Here is a 27,673-nt window from a genome sequence, read left to right on the forward strand (position 1 = left end):
TGCAGTGGTACAAACAGGGCTCAGTACAGCCTCACTCACCTATGCTTAGATACTCCTTCTGCCTCAACCTCCATGTAGCTGGGTCCACATGCTTACCACAACCATGCCTAGCTATTTTTTTTTTCAAATCATTTTTTGTACATACAGGGTCTCACTTTATTGCCCAGGCTGGTCTCAAACTCCCAGGCTCAAGTCATCCTCTCACCTTGCTTCCCAAAGTGTTGGGATTACAGGCTTGAGCCACTGTACTTGGCCCATATTTAACCTCTTGGGATTGACTTTTCTCCCACCATAATTCTTTGGAGATTAAAATTGTTGCATATATGCATAATTCATTCCTTTTTCTTGCAAAGTGGTATTGCATGGTTTAATATACCCATAGTTTGTTTAATCAATTTTCTGATGCAGAACATTTGAGTTGTTTCCAGTTTTCAGATATTGCAAATAAAACTGCCAAAAACATTCAGGTTTTTGTGTGATTCCAAGTTTAAGTTTCTCTGGGATAAATGTCAAACAATACAATTGCTGGGTCATATGATAGTTACATGTTTTGTTTTTTTAAAACCACCAAACTATTTTCCAGAGTAGCTGTACCATGTATTCCCACCAGCAAAGTGTTATTGACCCAGTTTATCCACATCCTTGCCAGGCTTTGGTGTTATCTCTCTTTTTTATTTTGGCCATTCTGATGGATGTGTAGTGATATTCCTTTGTGGCTTTAGTTTGTATTTCCCTGATGGCTAGTGATGTTGAGCATCTTTTCATGTGGTTATTTTCCATCTGTATGTCCGTTTCAAAATGAGATATTGATTCATGTATTTTGCTTATTTTCCAACTGTTGAGTTTTGAGAATTCTTTGTAATCTGTAGATACCACTACTTTGTCAGGTTTGTAGCATGCGAATATTTCCTGCCATCTGTAGCTTATATTTTCATCTTCTTCATACGGTGCATACTTTTTTACAGTAAAAGTTTTTAATTTGATAAAATCCCATTAATTGATTTTTAAAAATGGATTATGCTTTTGCTATCAGTCTGAGAATTCTTTGCCTAGCTTGAGGTCTTGAGGATCCTATGTTTCTCCTATGCTTTTTTCTAAAAGTTTTATGATTTTACACATAATGTTTGAATCCATGATCTTTTTTGAGTTAATTTTTGTGGACGTGAGATGTTTGTTTTTGTCTGTGGATATCCAATTGTTCCAACACCATACATTGGAAAAACAATAGTTCTTAAATCATTTTGAATGTATTAGTAGGTAGACTTTTATACTCTTATTTAGTATGTGAGATGTGTAAAAGATGGTTAGTATTTTTCAGGGTAAGGAGACTCATTGCAGTTGATACAGAGATGTGGTACTCAAATTCTCCTTCAAGGAAGGATTTATTGCCCCAGCTACAGTGAGTATTTTGGTGGAACAGCTTTCAGCTTTTAGTCCCTTCCAGGAACACATTACAATAGAAAGCCACCTTACCAAGGTCATGCCCTTCTAGGAAAGGCTCACGTCTAATGATGGATGGATAGAGGCAGGGACTTTAAAGACCAGCCACTTCAACTTAAACTGGGATGATCCTTTTGAGTCATTTCTGCTCCAGAACTCCCTGTGGCTGAGGCTATCAAGACATCGCAGTTCAACTTCCTCTCTACCCAATCCCACTTTCTCCCTTCCTTCCCACAGATGTTGATTGCAGGGGCACTCCTGAACATTAAACTCTGTCTTGGCCAAGCGCGGTGGCTCACGCCTGTAATCCCAGCACTTTGGGAGGCCAAGGTAGGCGGATCACCTGAGGTCAGGAGTTAAAGACCAGCCTCACCAACATGGTAAAACCCCATCTCTATTAAAAATACAAAATTAGCCGGGGGTAATGGCACATGCCTGGAATCCCAGCTACCCGGGAGGCTGAGGCAGGAGAATCACTTGAACCCAGGAGGCGGAGGTTGCAGTGAGCTGAAATCACATCATTGTACTCCAGCCTGGGCAACAAGAGCAAAGCTGTCTTAGAAAACAACAACAACAAAAAACCTTTGTCTCAGAGACTGCTTCCTGGAGAACCCAAATTGTGACATTTGTTTTCATTTCTATTTAATGCCAAGTATGAAATATGTCTTAAGTGTTGAGAATGGTGAGGTCATAACTTGGTCTTTATACTATGATTATAGGAGGCAGTCACCTCAGGAAAACTTTCATCAAAAAGTGTACACTGCCATGGCCAGGCATGGTGACCTGTGCCTGTAATCCCAGCTACTTGGCAGGCGGGGAAGAATACTTGAGGCCAGGAGTTACAGGCCAGCCTGGACAACATAGTAAAACCCCATCTCTACAAAAAACTAAAAATTAATTTAAAAATTCGCTGTGTATGGTGATGCATGCCTGTAGTCCCAGCTACTCTGGAGGGAGGAAGATCACTTGAGCCCAGTTCAAGATTACAGTGAGCTACGATTATGCCACTGCATTCCAGCCTAGGTGACAGAGGGAAATTCCATGATAAAAATGCGTGGGTGACTATCCCACATATGAAGGTAGACATGTGGGTGAATATCCCACACATGAAGTAGAGCAGGGCTAAATCTTCCCATTAACATGTGATCAAAAATTAGCTATAACCCTTGAAATAATCCCCAAGCTTATACCAGCTCCCATTCTGATGTCCTTCACATACTTTTCTGGAAACTCTGACTTATTAAATTGAGAAGGCAGCTATATAACAGGCTTTTATCTGATTGTACAATTTCAAGTTCTAGTGTCATTAGGTATAGGAACAGAGAAGAGAGAGGAAAGGAAGAGGCCAAAAGGACTAGCATTCAATTTCCAGTCATGTTCCCCAGCCCCAGGAAATTTAAAGTCACGATGATTTGGGTAGACAATTTTAATAGTGTTCTTTTCCTCCGCCTTCCATTTCATTTAATACAACAGAAGAGCCCTGAATCTTTATTTTCAGTAGAATCAATGTTTTTTAAAAAGGTCTTTTCCATCCTATTTCAGATCTTTGAACTTTTATTTTTCTTCTGGTTGTTTTTTCCTGGTAAATTCATGCCAAAATAATAGGCATCACCATAAATCAGGAAAAGCATTGCCCTCTAAAATGTTGACATTGAAAATGTCATTTGCCTTTCTGTATTTGAGTTTCCAAGAGCAAAACCCATCTATTGTCATTATATATGCCACTGAACATTTGTAGCAGGGTCAGGTTTATACAGAAGCAGAAAAAAAAGCACTAATACCCATAATTCCCTCTGACATTAATGTTGCCTGTTTATTCTCTCCCATCCTGTTTTGAAAATGCACCCTTCAGTTGAATACAGTGTACTGAATATCCATTCTGTTTAGTCTGCACTTGTGGGAGAACACAAACAGCAATTGGCATCTTGGCTCTATTACATTTTCTGACAAGTGGGAACTAATATGTTTGTGATGCAATAAATACTTGGTTTTAAGTAATTCAGCAAATTGGCTTATTTAACCTTAGCTCTGCAGGGATGCACAGAAGGAAGAATTTTCACCCATCATTGATTCCACACTGAAATATGCTGTGATTGTCTATGCCCACAGTTGGATGAACTTTATGGTGGTGTAAGTGAATGAGCAGTTAGTGAAAATACTCTTCTAAGTCAGTGCAAAACTAGAAATGATCTTATTGTTTACCTACAAGGCTAGAGCAGGCTTTTGTTTGTTCATGAGAGCTGATTGTCAGGAATTCCCTGAGCTGCATATTAAACCTTGGAACTTTGAAAATGGGAGTATTTATACCACAGAAATTGTCAATCACTTCAAATCAGGGCTTTTTTGTTTTTGTTTTTTGAAAGCTGATTTATAAATATACCACTCTCTAAATTAATGTAGGAAAGTTACAGAGGAGATGGCAGGCAAAAAACTTAAGGTTTCACAGGGAAAAGTGAATAACACAAGTAAACTAAAAATACACAAAGAAATGGATGACAAAGGTGTAACAACTTTTTATGAACTTGCACAGATGTGGATACACATATTTGAAAGACAGAGACCTGGTTACCAGACTAAGCAAGTATAATGATTTATGAAAGTGCATCTGAAATAAGGTTTTTTGTTTGTTTGTTTTTTGTTTTTAAATTTTTGAGACAGGGCTTCACTTTGTCACCCAGGCTGGAGTACAGTGGTGCAATTAAAGCTTACTGCAGCCTCGATCTCCCAGGCTCAATCGATCCTCCCACCTCAGCGTCCCAGCTAGCTGGGACAGCAGGCATACACCATGCCCAGTTAATTTACTTCTTTCTTTCTTTCTTTCTTTTTTTTTTTTTTATGGAGACGGGGTCTCACTATGTTGCCCAGGCTAGTCTAGAACTCCTGGGCTCAAGTCATCCACCTCAGCCTCCCAAAGTGCTGGGATTATAGGCATGAGCCACCACACCCAGCCTGTTTTCTTTTTAGTTGAAGTATGCAGCACAAATCATAACGATTGTCACAAATCATAATGAACATACCCACATAAGCACCATCCAGGTAATCAAAAAAACTTTGAGGAAACAAAAAGATACTCTTTTGTGGAAAGTAATTGATTAGGCATTCCGAGCAGGTATGCAACAGGAAGATGACTTGCAGTACCATAGCAGATATATTTGAGCTTCAAGAATTTCAGCTGTACAATAAATCCTCCTCTGAATTTTTATTTTATTAGATGCTGCAAATCAGTTTATAAAGACTTTTTAGCTGTGCTGATGAATATATGTAACAGCTAAATTTAAGGCTTTAAAAAATTCCTCTCCTTTGAGATTTGAAGGTGTTGCTTAGCTACTCTCTCCTTTTCTTAGTGAAGTCTCATTTAATGTAATTTCTTATGCTGCAGGTGGGGGAAATAGGCTATTATTGAATATCTTTCTGTCAGGTTCAGTAGCATATGCAGTATACATATTGCTGTTACTTTTGTATTGTTAACTCCTTAGTCACCTAAAACTAGAGATTTAAACCATCATATGTGTGTGTGTGTGTGTGTGTGTGTGTATATATATATATATATATATATATATATGTGTGTGTGTGTGTGTGTGTGCATTTTTCTTGACAAAGGTTTTTGTAGACACAAATTACAATTATTATAACACCTGTAGTTATACTAAGCTGTTTTATTTTTATTGTAAAATTTTTTTCAGTACCAGACCACCTTTAAAACAAAAATTATACAGTAGCATGAGATTGTGCTAAATGGTTTTCCGAAATAATTAAACCCTCAGTATTGAACCCATCCTTTAAGCCTATATTTTCTTCCTTGAGTAACCTAGAGCTTCCAGTTCACTACATCTGAACCTGGGCTTGGACCATTGGAGGATCAACAGAGTCCTTGTCAGATGTGTCATATCAACTTTCACTGGGAATAGTCCTGTCTTACATGGAGTATAATTCCATAAGAATAGGGATGTGTCCTCTTACTTCTTTATAATTCCTAAAAGTACCTAGAACTATGTTGTAATCACACACTGTGGGGACCAAATACACTTTTTTTATTGATCAAGTTATAGCTCAGGTCTAAATAACACCAGCAAGGAATTCAAAATTCTACCAAATTAAGCCCATTGATCTTTACATCATTCTTAATAATTTTATTTCCATATATAAATGGGAAATCGGAGAATAGAGAGGTTCTATTTCTCACCAACAATTATACAAAGAGATGGTAGCAGGAGATAAGGGGTCTTTTCTCTGTTTCTTTGCTGTAGTATATTGTATGCCCTAGCATGATGGAAATGACTATCCCATGAGTTGGTGGTGGTCTGATAAATGCTGTCTCACCACATACTCCTATTGGTTAGGCACACTCCAGGAGTTGTGTTTCTAGCAGTGATAATGGGTTTGCATCTGTTGTAGGGCAGTTGAAAGAGTTAGCAGTGTGGCTCTCTATGAAACTGACAAGACTAATTTTGTTGGCTCTAGTATGGAGCAGTAACCACTATGCTACCAGCCATAGATGTACTTTAGTCCCAAAATGCAGCCAGTCCCATTGTCACCCAGCCCATTTAAGTAATGCTGTGACTAGTAAATTAGAATTGACCCCTCAGCTATCAACTAAATTTGTAAATCACTTATACACTTGGACCATTTAGATATAAGAATGTTGAATCCACTTGCCCTATTGCACTTGTCACAAATATTGGATTATAAGGATTACTTTTCATGCTAATTGGAAACTTGGAAATCAACTTCATCCTGGTCATATAAACATTATGTAAAAATACCACTAAATTTTGATTTTGTTAAAAAATTAAGGTTCGTAACAATAAATCTTCCAACCTATTATGAAATTAGGAATTATCTCCAGATTTATTTGTTTATTTATTTATTTATTTATTTAAGACAGGGTCTTGCTCTGTCACCCAGCCTCATCCTTCTGGGCTCAAGTGATCCAGATGCCTCCTGAGCATCTGGGACTACAGGCATGTGCCATCATGCCTGTCTAATTTATTTATCCATGTATTTATTCGTAGAGATGGGATCTCACTATGTTGCCCAGGATTTTCACGAACTTCTGGGCTCAATTAATCCTCCTACCTCAGCCTCCCAAAGTGCTTGGATTACAGGTGTGAGCCACCATGCCTGGCCAATCTCCAGATTTAGATCGTAGAGTTTCATTTTAATATAAACTAAAAAGACTTATGGTCTCTGGTCCAAAATGTAAATATCTTAGAAGTTGCCACTCCATCCAAACAGCAAATAAAAAGCTGAATAATCTGAAAAATCAACAGTTCTTCTTAGCTCCGTCAGAGAAGGTCTAACTGCTGCCTCCATAATTGAAAAAATAAGCAGCAAATACAGAAAATCACAGCTTAACCAGACCAGAAACCTAGGAGCACAAACCTCTGCAGGAATTAGAGTAGGAAAACCTGAACTGTAATTGACAAATCGCTGGAACTCAGTGTGAACAATTCTGAGTTAAAAACTCCTGAGACCCATTCATGGGGGGCCCTCACACTTTCATGAGTTTTACCTCCAGGAATGCTACCAGGTGCTCACAGAGAATATTGGTGACATATTCCCTCATGCCTCCATCAGCAGGGAAAAGGAACCATTTTTGAAATACATTGGAGGATTCTGTCCCTTTTAATAAGGTCTTTCCTCAGGAGAAACTATTTTATCAGAGCCTAATCTTATGGGTTTTTTTCAGAGACTATTTGACCTGGGGGAAGGGAAATACTCTGCGCCAGCCTTCCAGTCCCACCTAGGGGAGGAAAAAAACTGAGAAGCACTGGTGAAGATTGCAGTCCAGGGGCATAGGCTCATCAAGAGACCACGACCTAATCATAGGACTATAGAACACTTAAATAAGTTGTAAATGTACATTACAAACTCTTGGGCAACAACTTAAAAAAATGTTTTTAAAGAAGTACAATTGATATGCTTAGAAAGGAGAGAAAATGTAATTATGTAAATGTAATTAATGTTCAATTAAAATAATAAAAGGCAGAAAAAAGTATGGAATATAAAAATAGGAACACAGAAAAGAACAACAAATAGGAAACAGTACCAATTATGCTAGATATTAATATAGCTATATCAATAATGATGTTAAACATCAATGGTCTATAGATAACTCAGAAATAAGGCCAAATACTTACAGCCAACTGATATTCAACAAAGCATACAAAAACAAATTGGGGAAATGATGCCCTATTCAATAAATGGTACTGAGAAAACTGGCAAACCACATGTAGAAGAATGAAACTGGATCCCTATCTATCACCTTCTACAAAAATCAACTCAAGATAGATCAAATGCTTAAATCTAAGACCTAAAACAATAAGAATTCTGGAAGATAACATCAGAAAAAACTCTTCTAGACATTGGCTTAAGCAAAGAATTTATGGCTAAGACCCCCAAATCAAATGCCACAAAAACAAAAATTTTAAAATGGAACCTAATTAGATTAAAATGCTTCTGCACAACAAAATAAATAATCAACAGAAAAAAAAACAGCCCAGAGAGTGAGAGAAAATATTCACGAACTATGCATCTGACAAAGAACTAATATCCAGAACCTACAAGAAACTCAAATCAGCAAGAAAAAACCAATCCCATCAAAAAGTGGGCTTAAGGATATGAATAGACAATTCTCAAAAGAAGATATACAAACAGCCAAAAAAACATGAAAAAATGCTCAACATCAGTAGTCATCAGGGAAATGCAAATTAAAACCACAATGAGATCCCATCTTACTCTTGCAAGAATGGCCATAATTAAAAAGTCAAAAAACAATAGATGTTGGTGTAGATGTGGTAAAAGGGAACACTTTTTCTCTACCAGTGGGAATTTAAACTAGTACAACCACTATGAAAAACAGCATAGAGGTTCCTTAAAGAACTGAAAGAACTATCTTTTGATCTAGCAATCCCACTACTGGGTATCTACCTAAAGGAAACTAAGTCATTATATAAAAAAGATACTTGCATACACATTTCTGGTGCTATAATTGGCAATTGTAAAGATATGGAACCAGCTTAAGTGCCCATAAACCAATGAGCAGGTAAAGAAAATGTGGTATATATACACCATGGAATATCACTCAGGCATAAAAAGGAATGAAATAATGTCTTTTGCAGCAACTTAGAGCTGGAGGCCATAATTTTATGTGAAGTAACTCAGCAATAGACAACCACATATCGTCTGTTCTCATTTATAAGTGAGAGCTAAGCTGTGAGGATGCAAAGGCATAAGAATAATACAATAGACTTTGGGAACTTGGGGTCGGGGGAAGGTCAGGAGTGGGATGAGGAATAAAAGAGTACATATTGGGTACGGCGTATACTGCTCAGGTGGTGAGTACCCTAAAATCTCAGAAATCACCAATGAAGAACTTACCTATGTAACAAAAAACCACCTGTACCCCCAAAACTATTGAAATACAAATTTTAAAAAATAGTCTAAGTATACTAATTAAAATACATGGATTGGACCAGGTGGGGTGACTCACACCTGTTATTCCAGCACTTTGGGAGGCCGAGGTGGGTGGATCACGAGGTCAGGAGTTCAAGACCAGACTGACCAAAATGGTGAAACCCTGTCTCTACTAAAAATACAAAATTAGCCAGGCATGGTACCTCACACCTGTAATCCCAGCTACTCAGGAGATTTAGGCAGGAGAATTGCTTGAAGCCTGGAGACAAGGTTGCAGTGAGCAGAGATGGCACCACTGCACTCCAGCCTGGGCAACAGAGCAAGACTCTGTTCTTAAAAAAAAAAAAAAAAAAAAAAAATGCATGGATTGTATTAAAAAACAAGAAAGGGTAAAAAAACAAGACCCAACTATATGTTGCTCTTAATTAATCCACCTTAAATGTAATTACACATATGAATTAAAAGTAAATGGATGGAGAGAGCTATACCATGCTAACATTAATCAAAAGTATGCTAAAATTAAAAACTGCATATATTCAAGGTGTACAATGTGATGATTTGCCCTTCTGCCATGTGAAGACACAGCATTCAACCTTTCCTCCATGTGAGGATGCAGCAAGAAAAGCTACCCAGGAGCTCTCTTGGAAGAAGGGAACAAGCCTTTTCCAAATATCAAATCTGCTGGCACCCTGATCTTAGACTTCCCAGCCCCCAGAACTATGAGAATAAATTTCTATTATTTATAAATTACCCATCTATTTTACTATATAGAAGCAGGAATAGTCTAAGAATGGACTGAGAATATTGATAGATAGCTATGATTGATTGATAGATATATAGATATAGCTTATCTTTTCCATCGTATCTTGTCAGTGTAATTGTAATCATCTTTATTTGTTGAAAAAAAATGAAAAGAAAGCAATTATCACTCTAAATATATAGAATACTGGCTAAATCCCCAAACAAGAGAAAATTAGGTCTCACATTAATTTTTAGCTATTTTAACAACTTACAGAAAACTACTAGGTTTAGTTAAAAATTAAATTCCCCCAATCCAGAATGAGATACTTCATACTCCATGTAACTGTAATTCTTAATCTCTTCTTTTCCAGTTGTTTGAATCATCACTATAATTTTGCCTTGATTCAAGTGGAAGACTTTTTATTCTCTTGAGAGAAAGAAAACAAAGGGACATTAAGTACTTTCTTTTGAATTGTGCTTTAGTGCTTCAAATATAGGTTTTATTCAAAACCAATGTTTGTACTTTGAATAGCATATAAATCAGGGTTTGAATTAAAGTCCTTGAAGAAATGACAGAAATATAGTATTATTTTAAATTTAAATGTTCCTTAACATGTAAATGACTTAAAATTACATTAATTTTTTTTTGTCATTTGCTTGTTCTATAACTCTTTTGGAGTTATTTAAAGTGTATTGAAAACAAACAAAAACAAATATCTAACATAAAAGCACATGCAGGCTGACTCCATTTTCTGCCTTAGCCCACTTGCACCCAGGGGAATAAACAGCCATGTTGCTCACGCAAAGCCTATTTGGGGTCTCTTCATTCACAGCATGTGTTTTAACATTTGGTGCCGGAAACCTGGGACAGGGGTACTCCTTTTGGGGAGATCAGCCCCCTGTCCCTGTTCTCCCTCTGTGAAGAGACCCACCTGAGACCTCAACACATCAGGTCAGATCAGCCCAACAGCTCATGCTTAGCATGCCAAACAGCTCTCTTGCCGCCTTCAGATCGGGTAAGCAGTCCCCCTCTTTCTCTTTTCCTTTGGAGAACAGAAGACAAGTCTCTCCCCCTCCCTGTCCTTCAAATCCCAAGTCTCTCCCTCTTTCTCTCCCTCTTCTTTTAAATCTTTCTCCTTCTAGTAGAGATGAAGAGACACTCTTTATCCATGTGGTGCTGAAGGAGACAAGTCTCTCCCTCTCCCTCAAAAACTATGACGCCTGCCTTGATCACTCACCCACATTACAGCCCAGGAATCATTCAGGGTTACCTACTGAAAACCCTGGTAGCTACTACTCCTTCTAGTCTTTACTCCTTTCCTTAAAACTTACCTTCTTCGCTATGGGCAACACTCAGCCTTCCATTCCTCAATGCTCACCTCTGTCCTGTGTCCTAAACAATCTAAAACCTCTTCAATTGTCGCCAGATCTGAAACCTAAATGTCTCTGTAACACAGCCTGGCCTCCATCCAGGAACTGATGGATTCACAGCTGAATTGTACTAGAGGTACAAAGAGGAGCTGGTACCATTCCTTCTGAAACTATTCCACACAATACAAGAAGAGGGAATCCTCCCTAACTCATTTTATGAGACCAACATCATCCTGACACCAAAACCTGGGAGAGACTCAACTAAAAAAGAAAATTTTAGGCCAGTATTCATGATGAACATTGATGCAAAAATCTTCAATAAAATACTGGCAAACTGAATCCAACAGCACATCAAAAAGCTTATTCATCACAATCAAGTAGGCTTCATCCTGGGGATGCAACGCTGGTTCAACATACACAAATATATAAATGTAATCCATCACATAAACAGAACCAAAGACAAAAACCACGTGATTATCTCAATAGATGCAGAGAAGGCCTTCAACAAAATTCAACAGCATTTTATGCTAAAAACTCTCAATAAACTAGGTATTGATGGATTGTATCTCAAAATAATAGGAGCTATTTGTGACAAACCCACAGGTAATATCATACTGAATGGGAAAAAACTGGAAGCATTCCCTTTGAAAACTGGCACAACACAAGGGTACCCTCTCTCATCACTCCTATTCAACATAGTATTGGAAGTTCTGTCTAGGTCATCAAGCAAGAGAAAGAAATAAAGGGTATTTGAATAGGAAGAGAGGATGTCAAATTGTTCCTGTTTGCAGATGACATGATTGTATATTTATAAAACCTAATCATCTCAGCCCAAAATCTCTTTAAGTTGATAAACAACTTCAGCAAAGTCTCAGGATACAAAATCAAAGTGCAAAAACTGCAAGCATTCTTATATACTAATAATAGACAAAGAGCCAAATCATGAGTGAACTCCCATTCACAATTGCCACAAAAGGAATAAAATACCTAGGAATACAACTAACAAGGGACGTGAAGGACCTTTTCAAGGAGAACTACAAATGACTGCTCAAGGAAATAAAGGACACAAAGAGAGGAAAGGACACAAATAAGGGACACAAAGAGATGGAAAACATTCCGTGCTCATGGTTAGGAGGAATCAATATTGTGAAAATGGCCATACTGCCCAAAGTAATTTATAGATTCAATGCTATCTACATCAAGCTACCAATGACTTTCTTCACAGAATTGGAAAAAAACACCTTAAACTTCATATGGAACCAAAAAAGAGCCTGCATAGCCAAGACAATCCTAAGCAAAAAGATAACAAAGCTGGAAGCATCATGCTACCTGACTTCAAACTATACTACGAGGCTACAGTAATCAAACCAGCCTGGTACTAGTACCAAAACAGAGATATAGAGCAATGGAACAGAATAAAGAACTCAGAAATAAGACCACACATCTACAATCATCTGATCTTTGACAAACCTGACAAAAACAGGCAATGGGGAAAGGATTCCCTGTTTAATAAATGATGCTGGGAAAACTGGCTAGCCATATGCAGAACACTGAAACTGGACCCGTTTCTTACAGTTTGTACAAAATTAACTCTATATGGATTAAAGATTTAAGCATGAGAGCTAACACCATAAAAACTCTAGAAGAAAACCTAGGCAGTACCATTCAGGACATGGGCGTGGGCAAGGACTTCATGACTAAAACACCAAAAGCAATGGCAAAAAAAGCCAAAATAGACAAATGGGATCTCATTAAACTTAAGAGCTATGCACAGCCAAGGAAACTATCAATAGAGTGAAACAGCAGCCAACAGAATGGGGAAAAAAATTTGCAGTCTACCCATCTGACAAAGGACTAATATCCAGAATCTACAGAGAACTTAAACAAATTTACAAGAAAAAAACAACTCAGCAAAAAGTGGGCAAAGGATATGAAGACACTTCAAAAGAAGACATTTATGCAGCCAACAAAAATATGATAAAAACCTCATCATCACTGGTCATTAGAGAAATGCAAATTAAAACCACATTGAGATGCCACCTCACACCAGTTAGAATGATGATCATTAAAAAATCAGGAGACAACAGATGCTGGAGAGGATGTGGAGAACTAGGAATGCTTTTACACTGTTGGTGGGAGTGTAAATTAATTCAACTATTGTGGAAGACAGTGTGGCAATTCCTCCAGGATTTGGAACCAGAAATACCATTTGATCCAGCAATCCCATTATAGGGTATATACCCAAAGGATTATAAATCATTCAGTTATAAAGACACATGCACATGTATGTTTACTGTGGCATTGTTCACAATAGCAAAGACTTGGAACCAACCCAAATGCCATCAATGATAGACTGGATAAAGAAAATGTGGCACAGATACACCATGGAATACTATGCAGCCATAAAAAAGGATGAGTTCATGTCCTTTGCAGGGACATGGATGAAACTAGAAACCATCATTCTCAGCAAACTGACCCAGGAACAATACCAAACACCCCATGTTCTCACTTATAAGTGGGTGTTGAACAATGAGAACACACAGACACAGGGAGAGGAACATCACACACAGGGGCCCGGGGGGGTGGGGGCGGTAGAGAAGGAATAGCAGGGGTGGGGGGATTGGGGAGGGTTAGCATTAGGAGATATATCCAATGTAAATGATGGGGTGATGGATGCAGCAAACTACCACCATGGCATGTGTATAAAAAACCTGCACGATCTGCACATGTACCCCAGAACTTACAGTATAATACATAATTTTTTTTAAAAGGCCAAAAAAAAAAAAAGCACATGCTGAAACCTCTTTATAATTGTATAATTAAACACCCCCGAGTTGGAAAATGTAAAATTGAACATTTCATACAACTGTTAGTTCCCTGGTGTTGCATACAATAAGAGCATTATCCAACTTTACTCACAAATAACTAGTTGAATAATATAATTACATTTGAACTAGCTAATTGGATCTCAAAATTGAGGCTGTGACCAATCAGTAAATCCTGAAGATTGTGCTAACTATTCATATTGTGTTCTTGAGCAGGAGCAACATGTTTTTAGAAAGGTGTTGACAGAGAAGAAGGTAAATGAAAAGGAAGGCAAGAGAACAGTGAAGACAAGCTTGTTGAGTTCTCTGTAATAAGTGCCTTAAGATCACCAATGCCAGATGACCAAGATTTTTCTTTAAAATCAAGAAAATAAGATACTGCCTTTTCCCCTCATACTCAACTTTTTTCCATTAAAATGCATATATAGAAAAGTGCACAAAATATAAATATTCAGCTTAATACTTTATAATAAAATATAACACAGCCACCACCCAGGTAAAGAAATAAACTATTCCAGCACCCCAAAGACCTTTATATACCCCCACTTAATCACTACTGCATCTCTCTAAAGTTAACTACTCTCTTAACTTCTAATACTGTAGTTTAGTTTGGCCTGGTCTTGAGCCTTATATAAAGATTCATAAAGAATGTAAACGGGCTGGGCACAGTGGCTCATGCCTGGGGTCCCAGCACTTTGGATATGAGTTGGGTGAATTATGAAGTCAGGAGTTCAAGGCGAGACCAGCCTGGCCAACAACATGGTGAAACCCTGTCTCTCCGAAAAATACAAAAAATTAGCTAGGCATGGTGGTGGGTGCCTGTAATCCCAGCTACACAGGAGACTGAGGCAGAAGAATCATTTGAACCTGGGAGGCGGAGGTTGCAGTGAGCCAAGATTGCACCACTGCACTTAAGCCCACCTGGGCGACAGTGCAGTACTCCGTCTAAAAAAAAAACAACATAAACTTTAGTGTCTGGCTTCTTTCACACCATATTCATCCTTACGATTGCAATTTCTTGTAGATGGTCACATTCATTGCTGTAGACATTATCCACAGATACCTCAATGTACTGATCCATGCTATTGCTCATTCTTTGATGATTTGTTCTGTGACATAGATCTGTCTGAATTTTTTTTATATTAGATTATGGTCTCTATTGATGACTTATTCATTCCCATGACCTTTAAAAATACTTTTTTAAGATATATAAATTTTGATTGTTTAATTTCTCTGAAGTAGCTATTAAAAGCTGATATTTCCAATATAACTTGTGCTATTATATTTATTTTACATTATTTTCAAAGACTGTTTAAATGACAGCAGACATGTGCTCCTGCAGTGGGTTTTAACTGCTTAAATGGAGGACTAGCTGGCAAAAGAGAAAGAAGAAAACTCAAGTTTAATGTACTTAGAAAATATTTATTTATAACCCTAGGGGAAAAAAGCATCAAACCATCCAGACTGAATACACATCTTAAAAGAAAGAACTGTATAATTTTCTGAGATCTTTTAAGTTTTCCACACAATAAATAAAAACATAGCTGCTTTCCAAGAGGGAATTTAGGAGGCCCTGAAGGTTTCTGTTTCAGTTTGGTTCTTTGGCATAATCTATAGTAAGTCCCTCTGGCCATCTTAAACAAGAAAAAAATATCTGAAAGATATCGGGGTGACAGAATGGCTAGGAGGCTGGATAATGGGACCAGAACAAAGGCTATCCTGGCACCTAGAAAGACATCTCATAGCAAGAAGAACATGGGCAGATGCCGCCAGTCAGATTGATTAGTTTTCTGTCCTTTATTCCTCAGTTCAAGATTCACATTCCAAGAGTGGAGCAAATAATTGCTTTAACTTGGGTCAAATGCCTTCCCTTTAGCTGGGCAGAGAATTTCAGTGACTGTCCCATAAGATGCTATCTAACAATTTAAAGGTAAAACTAATAAATGGAACTGTCCTGATCCTTGTATATGCTCATCTTAATAGCAGCTGTGGCTGAGATTGTGAATTTGTCTTTGAGTTAGAGAACTAAGATAACAATTTTATGGCAGAAGGAGCCTTAGAAGACAGAGCCATGGTCACGGTCATGCTGAATCACTAGTCTCTACTTTTTTTGTTGTTTTCTGAAACGGAGTCTCGCTCTGTCACCCAGTAGCACAATCTGGGCCCACAGCAACTTCCACCTCAGCCTCTTGAGTAGCTGGGATTACAGGTGCCTGCCACCACACCATGCCCAGCTAATTTTGTATTTTTAGTAGAGACAGAGTCTCACCATGTTGGCCAGGCTGGTCTCAAACTCCTGACCTCAGGTGATCTACCCGCCTTAGCCTCCCAAAATGTTGGGATTACAGGCATGAGCCACCATGCCTCGCCTCTACTTTCTTTATATAGACTTATATGAGTGTTTACTTCTAGTATGGTTCTAAAACGAGAAATTTGTGCTGGTTACATAAACCATTCCTTTCAAGTATTATGGAATCACCCTGAAGGCAGGGATATAACATTTGGAAGGTAAAGACTGGCTTGCTGTAAAAAGTGGGAAATAAAATCACCCTCCCTTTCCCAAGAAGGAAATTCTCTTCTACCTTCCAGCTGTTAAGTTCTGTAACTCTGTCATTAGAGCATGATTCCTTCGATGTATGGGTCCAGTCCAGAAGACTGGTTATATTAGCATGGAATCTTCAAGGAAGCAGAACCAATAGGATATGTGTACATGTATATATATTCTATACCCATAGATAAGTAGATAAGAGATTTATTTTGGCAGTTGATTCACATGATTATGGAGGCTGAGAAATCTCATGATCTGCCATCTGCAAGCTGGAGAACTAGGAAAGCCAGTCATGTGTATTGGAGAGTTGGGGAAGCACTGGTAGAAGCCCCAGGATCTGAAGGCTTGAGAACCTGGGGCTTGGATGTCTGAGGGCAGAAGATGGCTGTCTCAGCTCCAGAAGAGAGTGAATTCACCCTCCCCCTCCCCGATAGTTTTATTCTCTCTAGGCCCTCAATGGACTAGGTAATGCCACACACACTGGTGATAGCAAATTCCTCCCTACTCAGACTACTGATTTAAATGTTTATCTCTTCTGGAAACATCCTCTCAGGCACACCCAGAAATAATGTTTAACCAGCTTTCTGGATATCCTTTAACCCAGTGAAGTTAAGACATAAAATTAGCCATCACATCACACTACTCTGTATTCAAAGTATTCAAATTCTTTTACTGTCTAATTCTAATTATTTTTCAGCCATATTCCCTTGGGCTCTGGCAGGAGACAGCTTTCAGAGTTTAGGATTCTGATGCAATCACTTACCAGTAGTGTGACATAGATAGATTAAACTTTTCTAGTTTGAGTTACTTCATTTGTAAAACGGACAATAATAGCTCAGAATTCATAGGTTTATGTAAGGATTAAACAAGTTTAAATACATGAATAGTGTTTAGCACAGCTGTGGCCTCAACTACTACCATTACCATTAAAGGCCCTCATCTGTCTCTCTACTTTGGCTGCCATGCCCAACTCATTGTTATATTCTTTCATCTTCTTTCTCTAGGGAACCAACCTCTATCTATTTACCTTTCAGACCCAGGCTGAAGCCCAGGAGACCTTCACTTACCTATCCAAGTTTCCAGAATCTCATTCTCCTCTGGGGTCCTCACATACAAAGTTTTATATTTTATACACATAAATACAAAATACAAATGCATTCATTAACTTCTCAACCTGAATCTCTAACCTTAAGGCAGGTTAGACTAGCTTAAATCCAGGGAAGACAAACATTTGGAAATGGAAAATTTCATCTTCTGCCAATAGGCAGGAAGAAAGTAACCCTGTTACAGGAGAGAGGCCTGGATCCAAACCCCAAGAGAGGGTTCTTGGATCTCACCAAGAAAGAATTCAGGGCAAGTGCATATAGTAAAAGTGAAGGCAAGTCTATTAAGAAAGTAGAGGAATAAAAGAATGGCCACTCTATAGACAGAGAACCCTAAGAGCTGCTGGTTGCCCATTTTTATGGTTATTTGTTGGTTGTATGCTAAACAAGGAGTAAATTATTCATGCCTCTCTTTTTTAGGGTAACTTCCTGACATTGCCATGGCACTTGTAAACTGTCATGGCACTGGTGGGAGTGTAGTGGTGAGGATGACCGGAGATCATTCTTGTGGCCATCTTGGTTTTGGTGGATTTTAGCTGGCTTCTTTACTGCCTGCTTTATCAGCAAGGTTTTTATGATCTGTACCTTTTGCTGACCTCCTATCTCATCCTGTGACTTAGAATGCCTTAACTGTCTGGGAATGCAGCCCTGTAGGTCTCAGCCTTATTTTACCCAGCTCCTATTCAAGATGAAGTTGCTCTGGTTCAAACACCTCTGACAACCCCACTGGGTCAGGAACTATGTAGGTTCATGTCTTGGCTCCAGTGATACTGTGTAAATAACTGTTTTATATTTGACTTTACTCTTCCATAAAATGGAGTTATATTTTGTTTACCTCACAGATTATTTACTGTGACAATTAAATGTTACCATTTATATTCACAGAAGTACAAAATGTAGCCTTAAAAACATCAAATAATATATGCTGATTATAGCTGCTTTTGCTTCTACTCATGAGATTCCATGCGAGGGGCAGGAGCCATAGCTCTCTAGGATTAAAAGAAACACTAAACTGAAACTTGAGTCTCCTGTCACATTTGCTCAATGAGTAGGGTGAATTCCTTGGTTATTTATATGGGAGAGAATTATCTAACCCTCCATCAGCCACCTAACACAGAACAGCTCTAGGTGGCAGTAAACAGGGATGGGTAAGAGTCAGAGATCACAGCACACTCAAGATTGAGCACAGTGAAAGTAGATAGGCACTAGAAAAAGTAACTAATGCCCTCAAATCATATAGCTAGTAGGAGACAAAGAGTTAGGATCTGAACTCAGGCTAAGTCCAGAGCCCACCTCAGATATCGTGCTAATTAGTCAAACAGATGAGTTCCCTGACCCCCCTTGCGGGACGTGCGACAGGGCTGTGGCTTGTCTGTTTGGTCACCAGTGCTGCTCAAATCCATTATGGGACAGGGAGCATGAAGAAGAACAGGTACAGGACCCAGGTGCCGGACTCCGGCCCCACTGCAGTGTCCAGGGGTGGGAGCCTATGACTCCCTAAGCCCAAGTGCGCATGTATTACAGTGCACTCTTTTAGCCTTGCCATCCTGTGGACGGCTTAAGTGTTAACAAGCTCAGTGGACTTTCTGCCAATTTGCAAGCGCGAAGGGCCAGTGTGCCAGCTTTCTGTATCCCAAGCTCTTGTCCAGTGTCCCAGAGAATCAGATGACACACGGACTTGAAGGATGGTGAATGTGGGGGTTTTACGGGGTGGTGGAGGTGGCTCTCCATGGGATGGATGGGGAGCTGGAAAGTGGGGGGGAGTGGGATCTTCCCATGGAGTTTGACCATCGAGCGGCTGATTCTTCAACTGTCCCCAGCTGAACTCCTCCCGATGTTCCTTCTCTTGGTAGCTAAAAGCATTTATGGGTGCAAGATAAGAAAAATAAGAGGTAGTTGAAAGGAAACTTCTCTGAAAACCGAGAAAAACCATGAAGTTACTGAGCAAAATCATCCATAATATCAAGTCTGGTGTCCTTTTTGGTTGGTTAGAAAAAGAAAACACAGGAAGTAAAACTTTAAGAAACAACATGCAGTCGCTTAACTTTTTTTAAATCATAGAGTCACAGAAAAAAATGTAATCAGCAATTATTTTGCAGAAGTTAAATTAACTTCAATAAAAAGCAAGACTGTTAGCAAAGGATTTCTGGGTCGGGATTAGAGCAGAGCTTAGGGGAAAGCACACATACAAGAATTAAAGTACTGAATTACTCTTTTCCAGTTTTTAGGCTGTTTTGAACATTTCCCCATAGCCCTAAGTAATTATCGTAAGCCAGCTGCTGTGTTCTGTTTGTGTCAATTCAGCTTTTAAAATTTCCTGTCTGATAAATTTTAATGTTGTACTAACATTAATGTAATAAGTGAGCAATTTGCTATCTCTGAAAGAAGTCAACGGCCTCAAACACACTTGTAGAAGTTATATTAACAAACACCTATGTTAATTTCCTTTCATAAGGAGCACAATAGTATCCTCCTTGAGGAAGCACCTTTTGATAAAATAAATAATAATGTGCTCATCACATTATTTACTTCTTGCCCTCTCATGTGCCAGCAACCACATGTTCCTTTCAATTAATCTGTTAATTGTACAAAAGCTGTTTACCAAAAAATGTTTTTTTGGGAGGGCAGTAAAATTAGGTGAAATAATGGATGAGAAATTTGAAAATAGTTGAGGATAAAAACACTGTTCATAACACCTTTCAAAAAATAATTTTTTGTAGACTTTCAAGTCTACAAATAATTAACAAATATCTTCTGTGTGTCTTACACTGTCCTCACTTTTACAAAGCTTTTAATTGTGTACAGAAGGAAAACCTATACAAAATGATTAGAAGAATGAGATAAAAGCATATATAATCTCATGCCCTAAACACACACCATAAAACTACAGAATTCTTCCTCTAAGAATTGTGCAGCACAAGCATAGTCTTACACAGTATTGAAAGGGACACTGTTCCAATAGTACATATGGAAGAGTTACAATTTGTTACAGGAATTTTTGGAAGATGGAAGTAAAGTGTCTTAAGAGAGGGAGTATTTTTTTCTAGCTAGCACAGAGATGCCATGGGGGTTAGTGGCAGCCTTGGTAAAATCATCTGGATATGTACAAGATGATGAATTCCTTAAAAGCAGAGTTATTCTTGTATTTAGCCTTGTCCAAACAGGTTTCTTGAAGTCTTAACTCATTGGATTGTAAATGTGAAAAACATTTAAGATTGCTCCAATTATGCCTTCAACGATTCTATGTTGAATCTTCCTTGCCTGGCCCTTAATAATACCGGGGGCAGGTTCAATTTTGTACCAGTGCTTTTTAGTGATTAATACTTAGTTCAATTCTGGAATCTTTTGTTTTCACATTGTATCATAGTAAAACAATTAAAAGTACATACTAAAACAAACCAATTTATAACTTTGAACATGACTCAGCAGAAAAATAAGAAACTTTCCACTGGCTTTTTCCACTACTTAACTAAGCTACCTAAAACAAGCAGAGGCCAAGCACAGTGGCTCACATCTGTAATCCCAGCACTTTGGGAGGCTGAGGTGGGTGGATCACCTGAGCTTAGGGGTTCCAGACCAGCCTGGGCAACATGGTGAAAACCCTCTCTATCAAAAATAGAAAAAATTGGCAGGGTGTGGTGGTGTGTGCCTGCAGTCCCAGCTACTCGGAAGGCTGAGATGGGTGGATCACTTGAGCTGGGGAGGTGGAGGTGGCAGTGAACCCAGATCGTGTCACTGCACTCCAATCTGGTGACAGTGAGATCCCATCTCAAAAAACAAACAAAACAAAACAAAACAGGCAAACATACTTAAATAACTTTGCTAGAGCCTTTGAAAAGCTAACTGCAGAACTATCAGAGTAAGTAAATGCACCCAGGAAGTAACACCCAGGCTTGACTGGAAGTAATGGGAGCAGGGTCATTTTTTAATTTTATTTTAAGCAAACACAGTAGAGCATGCATGTGCGCATGTCTGACTTCAAAGCGATCACTCCAAAGAGAATACCAGCTTGAAATATTTCAGAAATGCTTTTAGTGGAATTGTCTTCAGAGGCAGAGAATATTCTCTTTAATATCCCTAGGAGGAGTTCAAATTAAATCTTTGAGATGGATTTGCTTTCTGAAACCAACTACAAATTAGACCAGAGGCATACATTGTGAATAAGGAGGATAATCAAGATGAATAATGAATAATCAAGTTGAATCACCCTGGATCTCTAAATGAGATGTGGCCTGGCCTCATTGATTGTTTATTGGCTTTGTAAATTTTTAAATTTAGGATTGGAGGAGTAGAGCCATAGTGCCTACCTTTTTGACAAATGGATTGATATGTATTTGTGATGTTGTTGGTATCAGCCACGCTCTGGCAGAACACAGGCTGCACACTGAATGGACAAGAAGGCATACCTGGAAAGGGTTCAAGAGGGCCTCTTTACAGAGATGTGAACAGGTTGAGGATGCAACCCACGGCAGTGAAACACCCAGGGTGCCAGCACCAATGAGAAGGTGTTACTGCCCAGGCCTCAAAGGGCAAGGGGGAGGAAGCGCCTATCAGAAGTCAGCAAAAGCTGCAGCGGGAAGGGTGGCTGACCCACTGAAGAGCACACTCCAGCACCTGCCAAAGGGATTCCAGTTTCTGTTATCTTGTGCTCAGATCTCCTGGCAGTGTGACACTCCTCCATCAGAGTAAACCCAACCAAAAGCCAGGGGCAAGGCTACTGAGTAATGTCATCCATAGAGGTCAGCCTTCTGTAGGAGAGCAGGCCAGGGCAGGCCAGAGCTTAGATCTGGAGAGGCCAGCACAGACATTCTGTGTGTGTGTTGCTCCTCTCTCTTCCAGGGAGGGAGGGAGCATTTCTATTCCACAGCAGAGTAATCATGTCTATTCCTTGATCTCATTTCTAACTCCCCTCCCTGTCCGGCTCCCCCGTGTTTGCTACTTAGTTTCTGTGTGCTACATTACATCAAGTTAAAGTTTAAAACTAAATCAAGTTATTCCTGTCTGAGGAAAAACTGGGCTTTTAAATACATGGTGTGGGGACAAATAGCCACCTTAAATAGGATGATGTGAATCTAAACCTCACAATACAATAAATCCTAAATGGACCCGAGATCCAAATGTACAATGTGCAGCCAAGGAAGTTTGGCACAGGTGAATTACTTTATAACCTGAGAGTGAGGAAAGCCTTTCAACATTCAGCAAAACAAAAACGGGAAAGATTGGTGAACTTTACTACCTAAAACAAACAAAATCCGAGAAACAAAGTCAAAAAACAAATGACACACTAGGAGAGATTAATTGCAAGTTATCTTGGCTGTGGCTCATGCCTGTAATCCCAGCACTTTGGGAGGCCAAAGTGGGCGGATCACCTGAGGTCGGGAGTTTGAGACCAGCTTGAACAACATGGAGAAACTTTGTCTCTACTAAAAATACAAAATTAGCTGGGAATGGTGGCACTTGGCTGTAATCACAGCTACTAGGGAGGCTGAGGCAGGAGAATCGCTTGAACCTGGGAGGCACAGGTTGTGGTGAGCTGAGATCACACCATTGCACTCCAGCCTGGGCAACAACAGCAAAACTCCATCTCAAAAAATAAAAATAAAAAAAAAAGATGAAAAGATGAGGACAAGTACATGAAAAGCTTTTAACAATGGAAAAGCCCCAAAACTGGAAAGGAATATGGGCAAAAGTCATGAACAGAGAGAAATGTGAGAACGGAGAGAAAAAGAAATGCAAGTCACTCCCTACACATGCAGAATGATGCTCAGTTTCCCTTACAATAAGAGAAATGCGAGTTAGAATTCTTCTGGATATAAACATTTTATAACGTACTCTACTGAGAGTGAAGTGCAAAATGGAACAAACCCTATGGATGGGGATTTGGCAAAATTGAACAAAATTACATATGCATCAGCCTTTCACCCAGCAATTTCAGTTCTAGGAATTTACCCTGAAAATACATCTCTACAAATAATCAATAACATTTGCACAAGGTTATGTAACACAACATTGTTTGCAGTAGCAAAAGATTATAAGTAATCTAAATATCCACCAACAAGAGAAGCAGTAAACAGACTGCACTACCTACGTGAATTGGAGACTAGACATCATAAAGCACAGAAAAAATGTCTGTGAATTGAAATAATCTCCAGAGTATATTTTTAGATTTAAAAAGTTAGTACATAGCAATACTTAGAGTGTGCTATATTTTGTGTGTAAGGGGAAAAAGGGAGGAATAAGAATATATTTGGGTATTTGCTTATATTGCAAAAAGAAACAATAAAAATAATTACCTCTAGGAGGTGGAGGGAATGAAGTGAAGGGAGAGGGTTAGGAGTGAAACTTCTGTGAGTTTGGTTACCTTTTCATATAGTATTTAACTTTGGGACCACATAATGTTTTATTTATTTAAAAATTCAAATAAAAGAGACAAAAGTAAAATCCTAAAATGAAAAATGAATTGGGACCAATGAGCCTTACTTTATTTCAAATGTGGCAACAACAGCTATATAGAGTTTTACTCTGTTGCCCAGGCTGGAGTGTAGTGGCACGATCTCTGCTCACTGCAACTTCCACCTCCTGGGTTCAAGCGATTCTTCTGCCTCAGCCTCTTGAGTAGCTGGGACTACAGCTCCATGCGACACCATGTCTGGCTAATTTTTGTATTTTTTAGTAGAAACGGGGTTTTGCCATATTGGACAGGCTGGTCTCGAACTCCTGACCTCGTGATCCACTTGCCTCAGCCTCCCAAAGCGCTGGGATTGCAAGCATAAGCCACCATGCCCGGCCAATCTATTAATACAGTGTTTATAATTATGAACTAGGATAATACAAGTATATAATTTTGAATTAGGAGAAAAGAAACACTGTAGTGTTTCTTTTGTATTATTTGGTTTTGTATTATTACAAACCAAAACTTTCAGTGTAACAGAAAAGAGAGACAAAAACAAATATTAAATCAAAAAACTTAAAACACTGTGAGGTTAAATTTGAGTTGAGAAATTCACATGAAATAATTTTTTAAAAGTATATTTGTCTTTTCTGGATCTGTTCACTGAAAGGGCTTTGAAGCAATGATACCCTTGTGTCAATGAACATACCTTGTCCCTTGATCTTGGCATCTAAATATCACTTCTCACCAATAAGGAGAATATTCTTATTATGAAATGCATGTTGAAATATTTAAGAATGAAATGTCATGAGCCTACAATTTATTTTCAAATGGTTCAGCTGTGTGTATGTCTGTGTATGTGGGTGGGTAGGTCGGTGGTAAAGATTTAATTACTACACCAAGCAATCCCTCTTCCTGCACCTGGCATAACTTCCTGTAGAATGAGCTTGAGCTGCCTGCACTCTCTTGATGACATGGCCTCCATTCTGAAAATGAAACAAAATTTGGAGGAACACCCATGAAAATATCTAAATTACTAAAATGCTTGTTCCTGAGACACAGAGATTCTAAAAATAGACAATGCCATGTGTGCTCTAATTTTCCACTTAAAGTGACTTAAATCCTTTCAATTCAGACATTTTTGATAGAATATATGGTACTTCAGCCTTCTAAGTCAGATGCATTTATTGAAATATCATTTCCCTGTGCTTTTTGCAGTTTCTCTGGCTGGGCAATAGGTGGAGAGCTTTCATTAGCGGTTATTGGCTTGGTGTGGCCAAGGATGTTGCCTTTGCTTGGGAATTGGGAAACACAGGTTCTCCCTGGGGCTCTATAACTTGCTATGTGGCTTTGTATAAGTCATATCACCTTTTGGGATCTTGGTCTTTCCACTGCCAAATATAGGTACTGGATTTTTCTTCCACTGTAAACAGTGACTTGGAATTTTCTTCAAGTAGAGTAATACGTCTACATAACAGGGGCAGCAAGAAAGAGACAAGAGTAAGGGTTTATTATAACATGAGGCGGCACCAGGAATAGAAAAGGAATCCCCAATCCAGATAATTTTTTGGTATCAATCTTTTGTCAAATTTCTTAAACTTATGACAATGAATAAGAACAACAAATGAATCCTCAACTATAAGAACAATATTTTGGCATATAATTTTATGTATAATTATCCTTAGTTCCAACAATTATTTTATTTTTCTCTCTAGAAGGAAAAGGATAGGTTCCGAGTGGTTCCAGCTATCTACATCTCCCTATAGGTGCAATTCATGTGGCAGCCTGCATCTATGCTAGCATTGGCTGAGGATTTGTAATGCACTTCAGATTTTGGTTTAATATGCTCGCAAATAACTTACCATGGCAGTCCCCTTGAAACACATTAAATCCTCTGTTTACTCGCATGACTGGGAAAGTAGACAATTAACTGTGACAATCTATCAAAAGTATTTTAAAAAGCACTAAGCATGAAATCCTATTGAAAACCATTTCATTCTCTTAATTATTCATTAGGCTCCTCAGACTCTTAGAGACCGTCAAGGTCATCATTATGAACGTTAATTATCACTGTAATGTGGCACTGGAAAAATGTGTTTTAAAAGAGTTCTGTTCAGTAAATAACTGCTAGTAAAAGAATTCACCATTTTATTTGGGGGTTTGTGTGCGTCTCCTCTTCTGCTACATGGTGAGAAAATGGGAATATTAGAAGTGAACCTTCCAGAATCTTTTTAGTGCATGGGTTGGGCTCCAGTTTGCATGATTCCTATGCTGAGGCCTGGGAGGAAGGAGTACCTGCTGATTGGGATCAGGGAGAAGGTGGAATGAAATGCTGCCAGGCAAAGATGGCAAGTTCTCCACTGGCCAGGATTGATGCTTTGACAACCTAGCTAGTTGTTTTTAAAAAAAATTCAGCCAACATCTACCAGAGGCCTTCTCTTCACCATGCTTTTTGTTGGTTTAGAAACAACAGAATGGAGTTGGTTGAGTGGTGCAGCTTCAAGTAAAGTCCACATTATAGCCATTTCTTACCTGTCCCCTCAAAGCACACAACCTACAGTAGTGAGAGGTCCTGTGAAATTGAAACCCATTAAATATAAAGACATCTAATGACTGATGTGTTTAAACATCAATCCTTCAAGTAAAGCCTTGTAGAGTGGTTCATTTTGGAATGACTGCCCAGAATACTGTTTTCAGACCTACTCTGTGTCCTCTTCCTTTACCAGCCCACTTTGACCCTAACATACACCATCTGCAACCCCAGCTCTCAGGACTAGGCTTGGTTAGGCTAGAGACACTCCAATGAGTTCAGCTGGTTATGCTGATAAAACAAAATAACGCTGGAGATATTCTCTGAGTGAACTGGGCGGCCATCCACACAGGCTCATATCTGAAAGTATACTAATATACCAGATCTTACTTTCTAAAGAGGCAGAATTGTCTATATTTTCTCACAAATTGATCCTTCAACTTATTTTAGTTGTGTGGCATTCAAATCTGTCTTAAACATTAGTGCTAGGAATGCACCATAAACACCTAGCAAGGGTGTGTGGACATGAGCCCTCTAGATCTAGTGAGGGCAAACTGGCTTGAGTCATCTGATCTCTGGGCTGGCTGCACTGCGGTGACTTAAAATGTCAAATTCTTTGACACTCCTTTCAAAAGATGAAGCTTAATTCCTCTCCTCTCGAATGTGGGCTGGACCTAGTGGCTAGCTTCTAACAACTAGAACAATGCAGAAATGATGGTGTATGACTTTGGAGAGTAAGTGATTCATGGGCATTACAGCTTCCTGCTCTCTCTCTCTCTCTGTCTCTCTCTCTCTCTCTCTCTCTCTCTCTCTCTCTCTCCCCCTCTCTCTCTCTCTCTCTCTCTTATTCCAGACCCCTCCAGCCTGAGTCAAGTCTTCAGATGACTGCAGATGACATCTTGACCACAACCTCTGGAGCGATTCTGAGCCAGAACCACTCAGCTAAGCCACTCCCACATTCCTGACTGCCAGAAATTGAGAGACATAATGACTCTGTGGTTTTAGGCTGCTATATCTGGAGCAATTTGTTCAACAGGAGTAGTACCTACCTGAAATATTAATAGTTGTTGAGAGTCACCTTTCTCACCCCTTCACTTGATGGTGCTGTTGTGCAACTGCACACTCCTGTGGAGACACCTTATCTGACCATACACCAGGTGTGTAACTTCCTGCCTAGTGCATGCTGGGAATCAGACCCTTGATCACCGTTTCACAAACATCTAGCTGATCTCTGGCTACTTGTGAGTTAAAGTATTTTTACCCTTTAACAAATATTTAATTTTAATAAACATTTCATTTTTCACAAAT

The 27,673-nt window shown here is 38.9% G+C and overlaps 1 protein-coding gene and 1 pseudogene across 3 annotated transcripts in view; both read left to right on the forward strand.

Annotated features, from left to right (window-relative positions):
• LOC101041316 (cytochrome c oxidase assembly factor 5 pseudogene) overlaps positions 1 to 27,673 on the forward strand; it is a 52,509-nt pseudogene that overhangs the window by 8,684 nt on the left and 16,152 nt on the right.
• The window catches only part of ANO10 (anoctamin 10), a 286,509-nt gene that overhangs the window by 8,642 nt on the left and 250,194 nt on the right, over positions 1 to 27,673 (forward strand). The gene's annotated exons all lie outside the window — the stretch shown is intronic.

This window comes from Saimiri boliviensis, chromosome 8, assembly GCF_048565385.1.
Source record: "Saimiri boliviensis isolate mSaiBol1 chromosome 8, mSaiBol1.pri, whole genome shotgun sequence".
NCBI classification, from domain to species: domain Eukaryota; kingdom Metazoa; phylum Chordata; class Mammalia; order Primates; family Cebidae; genus Saimiri; species Saimiri boliviensis.